The sequence below is a fragment of the Panulirus ornatus genome, chromosome 6 (genome assembly GCF_036320965.1).
Source record: "Panulirus ornatus isolate Po-2019 chromosome 6, ASM3632096v1, whole genome shotgun sequence".
Classification (NCBI taxonomy): domain Eukaryota; kingdom Metazoa; phylum Arthropoda; class Malacostraca; order Decapoda; family Palinuridae; genus Panulirus; species Panulirus ornatus.
Window position 1 is genome coordinate 31,755,522 of NC_092229.1, and position 17,349 is coordinate 31,772,870.

The window sequence follows — 17,349 nt, forward strand, 5'->3', positions numbered from 1 at the left end:
ACCTTCCACAGAGCATCTCTATCAACTCTATCATATGCCTTCTCCAGATCCATAAATGCTACATACAAATCCATTTGCTTTTCTAAGTATTTCTCACATACATTCTTCAAAGCAAACACCTGATCCACACATCCTCTACCACTTCTGAAACCACACTGCTCTTCCCCAATCTGATGCTCTGTACATGCCTTCACCCTCTCAATCAATACCCTCCCATATAATTTACCAGGAATACTCAACAAACTTATACCTCTGTAATTTGAGCACTCACTCTTATCCCCTTTGCCTTTGTATAATGGCACTATGCACGCATTCCGCCAATCCTCAGGCACCTCACCATGAGTCATACATACATTAAATAACCTTACCAACCAGTCAACAATACAGTCACCCCCTTTTTTAATAAATTCCACTGCAATACCATCCAAACCTGCTGCCTTGCCGGCTTTCATCTTCCGCAAAGCTTTCACTACCTCTTCTCTGTTTACCAAATCATTTTCCCTAACCCTCTCACTTTGCACACCACCTCGACCAAAACACCCTATATCTGCCACTCTATCATCAAACACATTCAACAAACCTTCAAAATACTCACTCCATCTCCTTCTCACATCACCACTACTTGTTATCACCTCCCCATTTGCGCCCTTCACTGAAGTTCCCATTTGCTCCCTTGTCTTACGCACTTTATTTACCTCCTTCCAGAACATCTTTTTATTCTCCCTAAAATTTAATGATACTCTCTCACCCCAACTCTCATTTGCCCTTTTTTTCACCTCTTGCACCTTTCTCTTGACCTCCTGTCTCTTTCTTTTATACATCTCCCACTCAATTGCATTTTTTCCCTGCAAAAATCGTCCAAATGCCTCTCTCTTCTCTTTCACTAATACTCTTACTTCTTCATCCCACCACTCACTACCCTTTCTAATCAACCCACCTCCCACTCTTCTCATGCCACAAGCATCTTTTGTGCAATCCATCACTGATTCCCTAAATACATCCCATTCCTCCCCCACTCCCCTTACTTCCATTGTTCTCACCTTTTTCCATTTTGTACTCAGTCTCTCCTGGTACTTCCTCACACAGGTCTCCTTCCCAAGCTCACTTACTCTCACCACCCTCTTCACCCCAACATTCACTCTTCTTTTCTGAAAACCCATACAAATCTTCACCTTAGCCTCCACAAGATAATGATCAGACATCCCTCCAGTTGCACCTCTCAGCACATTAACATCCAAAAGTCTCTCTTTCGCACGCCTGTCAATTAACACGTAATCCAATAACGCTCTCTGGCCATCTCTCCTACTTACATAAGTACACTTATGTATATCTCGCTTTTTAAACCAGGTATTCCCAATCATCAGTCCTTTTTCAGCACATAAATCTACAAGCTCTTCACCATTTCCATTTACAACACTGAACACCCCATGTATACCAATTATTCCCTCAACTGCCACATTACTCACCTTTGCATTCAAATCACCCATCACTATAACCCGGTCTCGTGCATCAAAACCACTAACACACTCATTCAGCTGCTCCCAAAACACTTGCCTCTCATGATCTTTCTTCTCTTGCCCAGGTGCATATGCACCAATAATCACCCACCTCTCTCCATCAACTTTCAGTTTTACCCATATTAATCGAGAATTTACTTTCTTACATTCTATCACATACTCCCACAACTCCTGTTTCAGGAGTATTGCTACTCCTTCCCTTGCTCTTGTCCTCTCACTAACCCCTGACTTTACTCCCCAGACATTCCCAAACCACTCTTCCCCTTTACCCTTGAGCTTCATTTCACTCAGAGCCAAAACATCCAGGTTCCTTTCCTCAAACATACTACCTATCTCTCCTTTTTTCACATCTTGGTTACATCCACACACATTTAGGCACCCCACTCTGAGCCTTCGAGGAGGATGACCACTCCCCGCGTGACTCCTTCTTCTGTTTCCCATTTTAGAAAGTTAATACAAGGAGGGGAGGATTTCTGGCCCCCCGGTCCCGTCCCCTCTAGTCGCTTTCTACGACACGCGAGGAATATGTGGGAAGTATTCTTTCACCCCTATCCCCAGGGATAATATACATATATATACACATATACACATACACACACATACACATACATACGCACATATACACACACACACACATACATATATATACATATGAAAAATGTATGAAACAATTTAGAAAACTGAAACTTCTAGCTTGAAATGAATTAAAAAATGAATGTCACATAATGGTTCAACCTCTGGCTATGGAAAAAGGAAATGTATAATTTATTTACACAAACGTCAATAGCAGTTCTCATCAATTTATCCGCTGTATCAATAAGCTTCAATGTCTAAGCTACATTTTTCTCCAATTTCACTATTTTCTTGTCAAAACACCATGTATGAAAACTATCACTCCAGTAACACAACTATAAACATTTACTTCCCCTTTAAAAAAGGAAATGTATAATTTATTTACACAAACGTCAATAGCAGTTCTCATCAATTTAACCACTGTATCAATAAGCTTCAATGTCTATTGCTACTCCATATATATATATATATATATATATATATATATATATATATATATATATATATATATATATATATATATATATCTTCTTTCTTTCTTTCAAACTATTCGCCATTTCCCGCATTAGCGAGGTAGCGTTAAGAACAGAGGACTGGGCCTTTGAGGGAATACCCTCACCTGGCCCAATTCTCTGTTCCTTCTTTTGGAAAATTGAAAAAAAAAAAAAAAAAAAACGAGAGGGGAGGATTTCCAGCCCCCCGCTCCCTCCCCTTTTAGTCGCCTTCTACGACACGCAGGGAATACGTGGGAAGTATTCTTAATCCCCTATCCCCAGGGATAATTTATATATATATTTATATATTTTTTATTTTATTATACTTTGTCGCTGTCTCTCCGCGTTTGCGAGGTAGCGCAAGGAAACAGATGAAAGAAATGGCCCAACCTACCCCCATACACATGTATATACATACGTCCACACACGCAAATATACATACCTACACAGCTTTCCATGGTTTACCCCAGACACTTCACATGCCCTGATTCAATCCACTGACAGCACGTCAACCCCGGTATACCACATCGATCCAATTCACTCTATTCCTTGCCCTCCTTTCACCTTCCTGCATGTTCAGGGCCCGATCACACAAAATCTTTTTCACTCCATCTTTCCACCTTCAATTTGGTCTCCCACTTCTCCCTGTTCCCTCCACCTCCGACACATATATCCTCTTGGTCAATCTTTCCTCATTCATTCTCTCCATGTGCCCAAACCATTTCAAAACACCCTCTTCTGCTCTCTCAACCACGCTCTTTTTATTTCCACACATCTCTCTTACCCTTACGTTACTTACTCGATCATACCACTTCACACCACACATTGTCCTCAAACATCTCATTTCCAGCACATCCATCCTCCTGCGCACAACTCTATCCATAGCCCACGCCTTGCAACCATACAACATTGTTGGAACCCCTATTCCTTCAAACATACCCATTTTTGCTTTCGAAGATAATGTTCTCGACTTCCACACATTCTTCAAGGCTCCCAGAATTTTCGCCCCCTCCCCCACCCTATGATCCACTTCCGCTTCCATGGTTCCATCCGCTGCCAGATCCACTCCCAGATATCTAAAACACTTTACTTCCTCCAGTTTTTCTGCATTCAAACTTACCTCCCTGTATCACCTTTCCACAAGCATCTTTTGTGCAAGCCATCACTGCTTCCCTAAATACGTCCCATTCCTCCCCCACTCCCCTTACATCCTTTTTTTCTCACATTTTTCCATTCTGTATTCAGTCTCTCCTAGTACTTCCTCACACAAGTCTCCTTCCCAAGCTCACTTACTCTCACCACTCTCTTCACCCTAACAATATCTCTTCTTTTCTGAAAACCTCCACAAATCTTCACCTTTGTCTCCACAAGATAATGATCAGATATCCCTCCAATTGCACCTATCAGCACATTATCATCCAAAAGTCTCTCTTTCGCATGCCTATGAATTAATACATTATCCAATAATGTTCTCTGGCTATCTCTCCTACTTAATCTGTAAATTAACATCCAAAAGTCTCTCTTTCTCATGCCTGTGAATTAATACATAATCCAATAATGTTCTCTGGCTATCTCTCCTACTTACATCTGTATATGTATGTGTATCTCTCTTTTTCACCAGGTATTCCCAATCACCAGTCCTTTTTCAGCACATAAATCTACAAGCTCTTCACTATTTCCATTTACAACACTGAACATCCCATGTACACCAATTATTCCCTCAACTGCCACATTACTCACCTTTGCCCACCTCCAGAAGCATCTTTTGTGCAAGCCATCACTGCTTCCCTAAATACGTCCCATTCCTCCCCCACTCCCCTTACATCCTTTTTTCTCACATTTTTCCATTCTGTATTCAGTCTCTCCTAGTACTTCCTCACACAAGTCTCCTTCCCAAGCTCACTTACTCTCATCACTCTCTTCACCCTAACAATATCTCTTCTTTTCTGAAAACCTCTACAAATCTTCACCTTTGCCTCCACAAGATAATGATCAGATATCCCTCCAGTTGCACCTATCAGCACATTAACATCCAAAAGTCTCTCTTTCGCATGCCTATGAATTAATACATAATCCAATAATGTTCTCTGGCTATCTCTCCTACTTAATCTGTAAATTAACATCCAAAAGTCTCTCTTTCGCATGCCTGTGAATTAATACATAATCCAATAATGTTCTCTGGCTATCTCTCCTACTTACATCTGTATATGTATGTGTATCTCTCTTTTTCACCAGGTATTCCCAATCACCAGTCCTTTTTCAGCACATAAATCTACAAGCTCTTCACTATTTCCATTTACAACACTGAACATCCCATGTACACCAATTATTCCCTCAACTGCCACATTACTCACCTTTGCATTCAAATCACCCATCACTCTAACCCGGTCTTGTGCATCAAAACTACTAACACACTCACTCAGCTGGTCCCAAAACACTTGCCTCTCATGTTCTTTCTTCTCATCCCCAGGTGCATATGCATCAATAGTCACCCATCTCTCTCCATCCACTTTCAGTTTTACTCATATCAATCTAGATTTACTTTCTTATACTCTATTGCATACTCCCACCGCTCCTGTTTCAGAAGTAGTGCTACTCCTTCCCTTGCTCTTGTCCTGTCTCTAAGTCCTGACTTTACTCCCAATACATTCCCAAACCAGTCTTCCCCTTTACCCTTGAGCTTCGTTTCACTCAGAGCCAAAACATCCAGGTTCCTTTCGTGAAAAATACTACCTATCTCTCCTTTTTTCTCATCTTGGTTACAACCACACACATTTAGACACTCCAATCTGAGCCTTCGAGGAGGATGAGGACTCCCCGCGTGACTCCTTCTGTTTCCCCTTTTAGAAAGTTAAAATACAAGGAGGGTAGTGTTTCTAGCCCCCCCCCCCATTCTCGTCCTCTTTAGTCGCCTTCTATGACACGTGAGGAATGCATGGGAAGTATTCTTTCTCCCCTATCCCCAGGGATTGTATATATATATATATATATATATATATATATATATATATATATATATATTATTTATTTATTTATATTTATTATACTTTGTCGCTGTCTCCCGCGTTTGCGAGGTAGCGCAAGGAAACAGACGAAAGAAATGGCCCAACCCCCCCCCATACACATGTATATACATAAGTCCACACACGCAAATATACATACCTACACAGTTTTCCATGGTTTACCCCAGACGCTTCACATGCCCTGCTTCAATCCACTGACAGCACATCAACCCCGGTATACCACATCGCTCCATTTCACTCTATTCCTTGCCCTCCTTTCACCCTCCTGCATGTTCAGGCCCCGATCACACAAAATCTTTTTCACTCCATCTTTCCACCTCCAATTTGGTCTCCCTCTTCTCCTTGTTCCCTCCACCTCCGACACATATATCCTCTTGGTCAATCTTTCCTCACTCATCCTCTCCATGTGCCCAAACCACTTCAAAACACCCTCTTCTGCTCTCTCAACCACGCTCTTTTTATTTCCACACATCTCTCTTACCCTTACGTTACTCACTCGATCAAACCACCTCACACCACACATTGTCCTCAAACATCTCATTTCCAGCACATCCATCCTCCTGCGCACAACTCTATCCATAGCCCACGCCTCGCAACCATACAACATTGTTGGAACCACTATTCCTTCAAACATACCCATTTTTGCTTTCCGAGATAATGTTCTCGACTTCCACACATTTTTCAAGGCCCCCAGGATTTTCGCCCCCTCCCCCACCCTATGATCCACTTCCGCTTCCATGGTTCCATCCGCTGCCAGATCCACTCCCAGATATCTAAAACACTTTACTTCCTCCAGTTTTTCTCCATTCAAACTCACCTCCCAATTGACTTGACCCTCAACCCTACTGTACCTAATAACCTTGCTCTTATTCACATTTACTCTTAACTTTCTTCTTCCACACAATTTACCAAACTCAGTCACCAGCTTCTGCAGTTTCTCACATGAATCAGCCACCAGCGCTGTATCATCAGCGAACAACCACTGACTCACTTCCCAAGCTCTCTCATCCCCAACAGACTTCATACTTGTCCCTCTTTCCAAAACTCTTGCATTTACCTCCCTAACAACCCCATCCATAAACAAATTAAACAACCATGGAGACATCACACACCCCTGCCGCAAACCTACATTCACTGAGAACCAATCACTTTCCTCTCTTCCTACATGTACACATGCCTTACATCCTCGATAAAAACTTTTCACTGCTTCTAACAACTTTCCTCCCACACCATATATTCTTAATACCTTCCACAGAGCATCTCTATCAACTCTATCATATGCCTTCTCCAGATCCATAAATGCTACATACAAATCCATTTGCTTTTCTAAGTATTTCTCACATACATTCTTCAAAGCAAATTACCTGATCCACACATCCTCTACCACTTCTGAAACCACACTGCTCTTCCCCAATCTGATGCTCTGTACATGCCTTCACCCTCTCAATCAATATCCTCCCATATAATTTACCAGGAATACTCAACAAACTTATACCTCTGTAATTTGAGCACTCACTCTTATCCCCTTTGCCTTTGTACAATGGCACTATGCACGCATTCCGCCAATCCTCAGGCACCTCACCATGAGTCATACATACATTAAATAACCTTACCAACCAGTCAACAATACAGTCACCCCCTTTTTTAATAAATTCCACTGCAATACCATCCAAACCTGCTGCCTTGCCGGCTTTCATCTTCTGCAAAGCTTTCACTACCTCTTCTCTGTTTACCAAATCATTTTCCCTAACCCTCTCACTTTGCACACCACCTCGACCAAAACACCCTATATCTGCCACTCTATCATCAAACACATTCAACAAACCTTCAAAATACTCACTCCATCTCCTTCTCACACCACCACTACTTGTTATCACCTCCCCACTTGCGCCCTTCACCGAAGTTCCCATTTGCTCCCTTGTCTTACGCACTTTATTTACCTCCTTCCAGAACATCTTTTTATTCTCCCTAAAATTTAATGATACTCTCTCACCCCAACTCTCATTTGCCCTTTTTTTCACCTCTTGCACCTTTCTCTTGACCTCCTGTCTCTTTCTTTTATACATCTCCCACTCAATTGCATTTTTTCCCTGCAAAAATCGTCCAAATGCCTCTCTCTTCTCTTTCACTAATACTCTTACTTCTTCATCCCACCACTTACTACCCTTTCTAATCAACCCACCTCCCACTCTTCTCATGCCACAAGCATCTTTTGCGCAATCCATCACTGATTCCCTAAATACATCCCATTCCTCCCCCACTCCCCTTACTTCCATTGTTCTCACCTTTTTCCATTCTGTACTCATATATATATATATTGGGCCATTTCTTTTGTCTGTTTCCTTGCGCTTGCAAACGCGGGAGACAGCGACAAAGCAAAAAAAAAATATATATATATATATATATATATATATATATATATATATATATATATATATATATATATATATATATATTATTTATATTTATTTATTTATTTTACTTTGTCGCTGTCTCCCACATTTGCGAGCTAGCGCAAGGAAACAAGAAAGAAATGGCCCAACACACCCCCATACACAAGTATATACACACACGTCCACACACGCAAACATACACACCCATACATCTCAATGTACACATGTATATACACACACAGACACATACATATATACCCATGCACACAATTCACACTGCCTGCCTTTATTCATTCCCATCGCCACCTCGCCACACATGGAATACCATCCCCCTCCCCCCTCATGTGTGCGAGGTAGCGCTAGGAAAAGATAACAAAGGCCCCATTCATTCACACTCAGTCTCCAGCTGTCATGCAATAATGCCCAAAACCACAGCTCCCTTTTCACATCCAGGCCCCACACAACTTTCCATGGTTTACCCCAGAAGCTTCACATGCCCTGATTCAATCCACTGACAGCACGTCAACCCTGGTATACCACATCGATCCAATTCACTCTATTCCTTACTCGCCTTTCACCCTCCTTCATGTTCAGGCCCCGATCACTCAAAATCTTTTTCACTCCATCTTTCCACCTCCAATTAGGTCTCCCACTTCTCCTTGTTCTCTCCACCTCCGACACATTTATCCTCTTGGTCAATCTTTCCTCACTCATTCTCTCCATGTGCCCAAACCATTTCAAAACACCCTCTTCTGCTCTCTCAACCACGCTCTTTTTATTTCCACACATCTCTCTTACCCTTACATTACTTACTCGAACAAACCACCTCACACCACACATTGTCCTCAAACATCTCATTTCCAGCACATCCACCGACCTCCACACAACTCTATCCTAGCCCATGCCTCGCAACCATATAACCATATAGCTTTGCGTAGGATGAAAGCCAGCAAGGCAGTGGGCTTGGATTGTATTTCAGTGGAGTTTATTAAAAAAGGGGTTGACTGTATTGTTGACTGGTTGGTAAGGTTATTTAATGTATGTATGATTCATGGTGAGGTGCCTGACGATTGGCGGAATGCTTGCATAGTGCCATTGTACAAAGGCAAAGGGGACAAAGGTGAGTGCTCAAATTACAGAGGTATAAGTTTGTTGAGTATTCCTGGTAAATTATGTGGGAGGGTATTGATTGAGTGTGTGATGGCATGTACAGAGCATCAGATTGGGGAAGAGCAGTGTGGTTTCAGAAGTGGTAGAGGATGTGTGGATCAGGTGTTTGCTTTGAAGAATGTATGTGAGAAATACTTAGAAAAGCAAGTGGATTTGTATGTAGCATTTATGGATCTAGAGAAGGCATATGATATAGTTGATAGAGATGCTCTGTGAAAGGTGTTAAGAATATATGGTGTGGGAGGCAAGTTGTTAGAAGCTGTGAAAAGTTTTTATCGAGGATGTAAGGCATGTGTACATGTAGGAAGAGAGGAAAGTGATTTGTTCTCAGTGAATGTAGGTTTTTGGCAGGGGTGTGTGATGTCTCCATGGTTGTTTAATTTGTTTATGGATGGGGTTGTTAGGGAGGTGAATGCAAGAGTTCTGGAAAGAGGGGCAAGTATGAAGTCTGTTGTGGATGAGAGAGCTTGGGAAGTGAGTCAGTTGTTGTTCGCTGATGATACAGCGCTGGTGGCTGATTCATGTGAGAAACTGCAGAAGCTGGTGACTGAGTTTGGTAAAGTGTGTGAAAGAAGAAAGTTGAGAGTAAATGTGAATAAGAGCAAGGTTATTAGGTACAGTAGGGTTGAGGGTCAAGTCAATTGGGACGTAAGTTTGAATGGAGAAAAACTGGAAGAAGTAAAGTGTTTTAGATATCTGGGAGTGGATCAGGCAGCGGATGGAACCATGGAAGCGGTAGTGAATCATAGGGTGGGGAAGGGGGCGAAAATCATGGGAGCCTTGAAGAATGTGTGGAAGTCGAGAACATTATCTCGGAAAGCAAAAATGGGTATGTTAGAAGGAATAGTGGTTCCAACAATGTTGTATGGTTGCGAAGCGTGGGCTATGGATAGAGTTGTGCGCAGGAGGGTGGATGTGCTGGAAATGAGATGTTTGAGGACAATGTGTGGTGTGAGGTGGTTTGATCGAGTAAGTAATGTAAGGGTAAGAGAGATGTGTGGAAATAAAAAGAGTATGGTTGAGAGAGCAGAAGAGGGTGTTTTGAAATGGTTTGGGCACATGGAGAGAAAGAGTGAGGAAAGATTGACCAAGAGGATATATGTGTCGGAGGTAGAGGGAACGAGGAAAAGTGGGAGACCAAATTGGAGGTGGAAAGATGGAGTGAAAAAGATTTTGAGTTATCGGGGCCTGAACATGCAGGAGGGTGAAACGGGCAAGGAATAGAGTGAATTGGATCGATGTGGTATAATGGGGTTGACGTGCTGTCAGTGGATTGAATCAGGGCATGTGAAGCGTCTGGGGTAAACCATGGAAAGCTGTGTGGGGCCTGGATGTGGAAAGGGAGCTGTGGTTTCGGGCATTATTGCATGATAGCTAGAGACTGAGTGTGAACGAATGGGGCCTTTGTTGTCTTTTCCTAGCACTACCTCGCACACATGAGGGGGGGAGGGGGATGGTATTCCATGTGTGGCGAGGTGGCGATGGGAATGAATAAAGGCAGACAGTGTGAATTGTATGCATGGGTATATATGTATGAGTCTGTGTATGTATATATATGTGTACATTGAGATGTATAGGTATGTATATTTGCATGTTTGGACATGTATGTATATACATATGTATGGGAGTGGGTTGGGCCATTTCTTTCGTCTGTTTCCTTGTGCTACCTCGCAAACGCGGGAGACAGCAACAAAGCAAAGTAAATATATTTTTTTTTTTTTGCTTTGTCGCTGTCTCCCGCGTTTGCGAGGTGGCGCAAGGAAACAGACGAAAGAAATGGCCCAACCCACCACCATACACATGTATATACATACGTCCACATACGCAAATATACATACCTACACAGCTTTTCATGGTTTACCCCAGACGCTTCACATGCCCTGATTCAATCCACTGACAGCACGTCAACCCCGGTATACCACATCAATCCAATTCACTCTATTCCTTGCCCTCCTTTCATCCTCCTGCATGTTCAGGCCCCGATCACACAAAATCTTTTTCACTCCATCTTTTCACCTCCAATTTGGTCTCCCACTTCTCCTTGTTCCCTCCACCTCCGACACATATATCCTCTTGGTCAATCTTTCCTCACTCATTCTCTTCATGTGCCCAAACCATTTCAAAACACCCTCTTCTGCTCTCTCAACCATGCTCTTTTTATTTTCACACATCTCTTTTACCCTTACGTTACTCACTCGATCAAACCACCTCACACCACACATTGTCCTCAAACATCTCATTTCCAGCACATCCATCCTCCTGCGCACAACTCTATCCATAGCCCACGCCTCGCAACCATACAACATTGTTGGAACCACTATTCCTTCAAACATACCCATTTTTGCTTTCCGAGATAATGTTCTCGACTTCCACACATTCTATAAGGCTCCCAGAATTTTCGCCCCCTCCCCCACCCTATGATCCACTTCCGCTTCCATTGATCCATCTGCTGCTAGATCCACTCCCAGATATCTAAAAGACTTTACTTCCTCCAGTTTTTCTCCATTCAAACTTGCCTCCCAATTGACTTGACTCTCAACCCTACTGTACCTAATAACCTTGCTCTTATTCACATTTACTCTTAACTTTCTTCTTTCACACACTTTACCAAACTCAGTCACCAGCTTCTGCAGTTTCTCACATGAATCAGCCACCAGTGCTGTATCATCAGCAAACAACAACTGACTCACTTCCCAAGCTCTCTCATCCCCAAGAGACTTCATACTTGCCCCTCTTTCCAAAACTCTTGCATTCACCTCCCTAACAACCCCATCCATAAACAAATTAAACAACCATGGAGACATCACACACCCCTGCCACAAACCTACATTCACTGAGAACCAATCACTTTCCTCTCTTCCTTCACGTACACATGCCTTACATCTTCGATAACAACTTTTCACTGCTTCGAACAACTTGCCCCGCACTCCTTATATTCTTAATACCTTCCACAGGGCATCTCTATGAACTCTTATCATATGCCTTCTCCAGATCCATAAATGCTACATACAAATGCATTTGCAAGTATGTACTCTGTTGTGTATGAGAGAGCTTGGGAATGAGTCAGTTGTTGTTCGCTGATATACATATATGTTCACACACGAAGATTTGCATACCTATACATCTCAATGTATATGTATATACACACTCTGACATATACATATAAACACATGTACATAATTCATACTGTCTGCCTTTATTCATTTCCATTGCCACCCCGTTACACATGAAATAATAACCCCCTTGTCCCGCATGTGCTGGATATCATGTATAATGCACTGAAACCACAGCTCCCTTTCCATATCCAGGCCTCACAGAACTTTCCATGGCTTACCCCAGACGTTTCACAAGCCCTGGTTCAATCCATTAACATCACGTCGACCCTGGTACACCACATCATCCAATTCACCCTATTCCTTGCACGCCTTTCACCCTCCTGCATGTTCAAGCCCCGATCAGTCAAAATCTTTTTCACTCCACCTTTCCACTTCCAATTTGGTCTCCCACTTCTCCTTGTTCCCTCCACCTCTGACTTATATCTCTCCATGTGAACAAACCCTTTCAAAACACCCTCTTCTGCTCTCTCAACCATACTCTTTTTATTACTACACATCTCTCTTACCCTATTATTACTTACTCGATCAAACCATCTCACACCACATATTGTCCTCAAAGATGTCATTTCTAGCGCATCCACCCTTCCCGCACAACTTTATCTATCGCCCACACCTCGCAACCATATAACATTGTTGGAACCATTATTTCTTCAAACACACCCATTTTTGCTTTCCGAGATAATGTTCTCGACTTCCATACATTCTTCAACGCTCCCAGAACTTTCGCCCCCTCCCCCACCCTATAATACACTTCCGCTTTCATGGTTCCATCCGCTGCCAAATCCATTCTCAGATATATAAAACACTTCACTTCTTCCAGTTTTTCTCCATTCAGACTTACTTCCCAATTGACTTGTCCCTCAACCCTACTGTACCTAATAATTTTGCTCTTATTCACATTTACTCTCACTTTTCTTCTTTCACACACTTTGCCAAACTCAGACACCAGCTTCTGTAGTTTCTCACATGAATCAGCCACCAGCGCTGTATCATCAGCGAACAACAACTGACTCACTTTCCAAGCTCTCTCATCCACAACAGACTGCATACTTGCCCCTCTTTCCAAAACTCTTGCATTCAAATAAAACAAATAAAACAACCATGGAGACATCACACACCCCTACCGCAAACCAACATTCACCTAGAACCGATCACTTTCCTCTCTTCCTACACGTACACATGCCTTACATCTTCGATTAAAACTTTTCACTGCTTGTAACAACTTGCCCCCATACCATATATTCTTATTACCTTTCACAGAGCATCTCTATCAACTCTACCATATGCCTTCTCCAGATCCATAAATGCTACATACAAATCCATTTGCTTTTTTAAGTATTTCTCACATACATTCTTCAAAGCAAACACCTGATCCACACATCCTCTACCACTTCTGAAAGCACACTGTTCCTCCCAAATCTGATGCTGTGTACATGCCTTCACCCTCTCAGTCAATACTCTCCCATATAATTTCCCAGGAATACTCAACAAACTTATACCTTTGTAATTGGAGCACTCACTTTTATCCCCTTTGTATATGTACAATGGCCCTATGCAAGCATTCCTCCAATCCTCAGGCACCTCACCATGAGTCATACATACATTAGATAACCTTACCAACCAGTCAACAATACAGTCACCCCCTTTTTTGATAAATTCCACTGCAATACCATCCAAACCTGCTGCCTCTTTACCAAACCATTTTCCCTGACCCTCTCACTTCATACACCACTTTGACCAAAACATCCTATATGTGCCACCCTATCATCATACACATTCAACAAACCTTCAAAATAATCACTCCATCTCCTCACTTCACTACTACTTATTATTATCTCCCCAGTTGCCCCCTTCACCGATGTTCCCATTTGTTCTCTTGTCTTATGCACTTTATTTATCTTCTTCCAAAACATCTTTTTATTGTCCTTAGAATTTAATGATACTCTCTCACCCCAACTCTCATTTGCCCTCTTTTTCACCTCTTGTAACTGTATCTTGACCTCCTGCCTCTTTCTTATATGTATCTCCCAGTTATTTGCACAACTTCCTTGCAGAAATCGTTCAAACGCCTCCCTCTTCTCTTTCATTAAGGCCCCAATTGCTCAAAATCATTTTCACCCATTCTTCCATCTCCAATTTGGTCTCCTGCTTCTTGTTTCCTGCACTTCTGACACATATATCCTCTTTGTCAATCTTTCTTCACCTATTCTTTCCATGTTCAAACCATTTCAATGCAACCTCTTCTGCTTTCTCATCCACACTCTTTTTATTACCACACATCTCTCTAACCCTTCATTACTTACTTGATCAATCATCTTGACACCACATATTGTCCTCAAACATATCATTTCCAACACATCCACCCCTCTCCACACAACCCTGTCTAAAGCCCACACCTCACAACCATATAACATTGGTGGAAGCTCTGTTCCTTCAAACATACCCATTTTTGTCCTCTTAGATAACGTTATCACCTTCCACACATTCTTCAACGCTTCCATAAACTTCGTCCCCTCCCCCATGCAGTGACTAACTCCAATTCCATAGTTCCATCCACTGCTAAGTCCTTTCCCAGATACCTGAAACACTTCACTTCCTACAATTTTTCTCCATTCAAACTTACCTCACAATTAGCTTGTCCCTCCACCCTACTGAACCTACTAATCTTGCCCTTATTAACATTTACCCTCAACTTTCTCCTTTCACACACTTCACCAAACTCAGTCTCCAACCATTGCATTTTCTCACCTGAATCAGCCACCAGTGTTGTATCATCAGTGAACAACAACTCACTCATTTTCCAAGCCGTGTCATCCACAACAGACTGCATACTTGTCCCTTTCTCCAAAACTCTTGCATTCAGCTCCCTAATCACCCCATTCATAAAGAAATTAAACAGCCAGACATCACCTCGTACCCCTGTCGCAAACTGACATTTACTGGAATCCAATCACTTTCCTCTCTAGCTTCATTCATACACATGCCTTATGTCCTTGGTAAAAACTTTTCACTGCTCCTAGCAACTTATCTTCCACATCATATACTCCTAAAACCTTCCACTAAGCATCTGTATCAACCCGATCATATGCCTTTTCCGGATCCACAAATGATACATAGAAATCCATCTGTTTTTTAAGTATTTCTCACATACATTCTTCAAAGCAGACACCTGATCCACACATCCTCTACCACTTCTGAAACAACACTGCTCTTCCCCAATTTGATGCTCTGTACATGCCTTTATCCTCTCAGTCAACATCCTCCCATATGATTTCCCAGGAATACTGAAGAAACTTATGCCTCTGTAATTTGAACATTTACCTATATCCCTTTGCCTTTTGTACAATGGCTCTATGCTTGCACTCCGCCAATCCTCAGGCACTTCACTATGATCCATTTTTACATTGAATATCCTTACCAACCAATCAACACAGTCACCCCCTTTTTTAATAAATTCTGTTGCTATACCATCCAATATATATATAATGCACTGACACCATATCTCCCTATACACATTCAGGCCACATAGACCTTTCCACTGTTTTCCCCAGATGCTTCATATTCTTTGCTTTAGGCCATTGACAGAATGTCGACCACGTTATGCCACATCATTCCAATTCACTCTATTCCTTGCATCCTTCTCACCCTCTTGAATGTTCAGGCCCCTGTTGCTCAAATTTTTTTTCACTCCATCCTTTCACCTCCAATTTGATCTTCCACTTCTACTTGTTCACTCTACCTCTGACACATGTATCCTCTTTGTCAACCTATTCCTCACTCATTCTCTCCATATCTCCAAACCATTTCAGCACATCTGCTCTCTCAACCACATTCTCTTCATTTCCACACACGTGATGCACACATCCTCTACCATTTCTGAAACCTCTCTGCTCTTCCCCAGTCTGATACTCTGTACATACCTTCTCTCTCTCAATCAATACCCTCCCATATAATTTCCCAGGTATACTCAACAGACTTATGCCTATGTAGTTTGAATACCCACCTTTATCCCTTTTGCCTTTGTACAATGGCACCATACATACATTCTGCCAATTCTCAGGCACTTCACCATGGTCCATACATACGTTGAATATCAAATACACATTCACCCTGTTTTACTAAAATCCACTGACATACCATCCACACCAGCTGCTTGCCGGATTTCATCTTCCACAAAGCTTTACTATACCACCCCAATCAAAACACCCTGTATCTGCCACTCTATCATCAAACACATTCAACTAACCTTCAAAATACTCTCTTAGTTTCCTTCTCACTTTGTCAGTACTTGTTATTACCTCCTCACTTGCCCCCCTTCTCTGATGTTCCCATTTGTTCTCTTGTCTTACACACGTTATTTACCTCCTTCCAAAGCAACTTCTTATTCTCCCTAAAGTTTAATAATACTCTTTCAACCCAACTCTCATTTGCCCTCTTTTTCAACCCTTGCACATTTATTCTTGACCTGCCACTTTCTTTTGTACATCTTCCAGTCATTTGCACTACTTCCTTGCATGTATCGTCGAAACACCTCTCTTTTCTTTTCAGTAACAACCTTACTTCTTTACCCGAGCACTCACTACCCTTTCTCATCTACCCCTTCCTACCTTTCTTATGCCACATGCATCTTTTGTGCAAGCTATCACTGCTTCCCTAAATGCATCCCATTTCCCACCCCTCTTGTCATTTGCTCTCACCTTTTGCCATTCTACACTCAATCTCTCCTGGTACTTCCTCACACAAGTCTCCTTTCCTAGCTCACTTACTCTCACCCCACTCTTTTCCCAACATTCTCTGTTCTTTTCTGGAAACCTCTGCAAATCTTCACCTTCACCTCCACAAGATAGTGATCAGACATCCCACCAGCTGCCCCTCTCAGCACATTAACATCCAAAAGTCTTTTTTACACTCCTGTCAATTAACATGTAATCCATTAATGCCCTTTGACCATCTCTCCTACTCACATATGTATACTTACATGTATCTCTTTTTAAACCAGGTATTCCCAATCACCAGTCTTTTTCAGCTCACAAATCCACACTTTCTTCATTTCCTTTTACAAC

At 42.1% G+C, this 17,349-nt stretch overlaps 1 protein-coding gene across 1 annotated transcript in view; it reads left to right on the plus strand.

Annotated features, from left to right (window-relative positions):
• Positions 1-17,349, plus strand: part of LOC139748897 (S1 RNA-binding domain-containing protein 1-like) — a 714,827-nt gene that overhangs the window by 272,339 nt on the left and 425,139 nt on the right. The gene's annotated exons all lie outside the window — the stretch shown is intronic.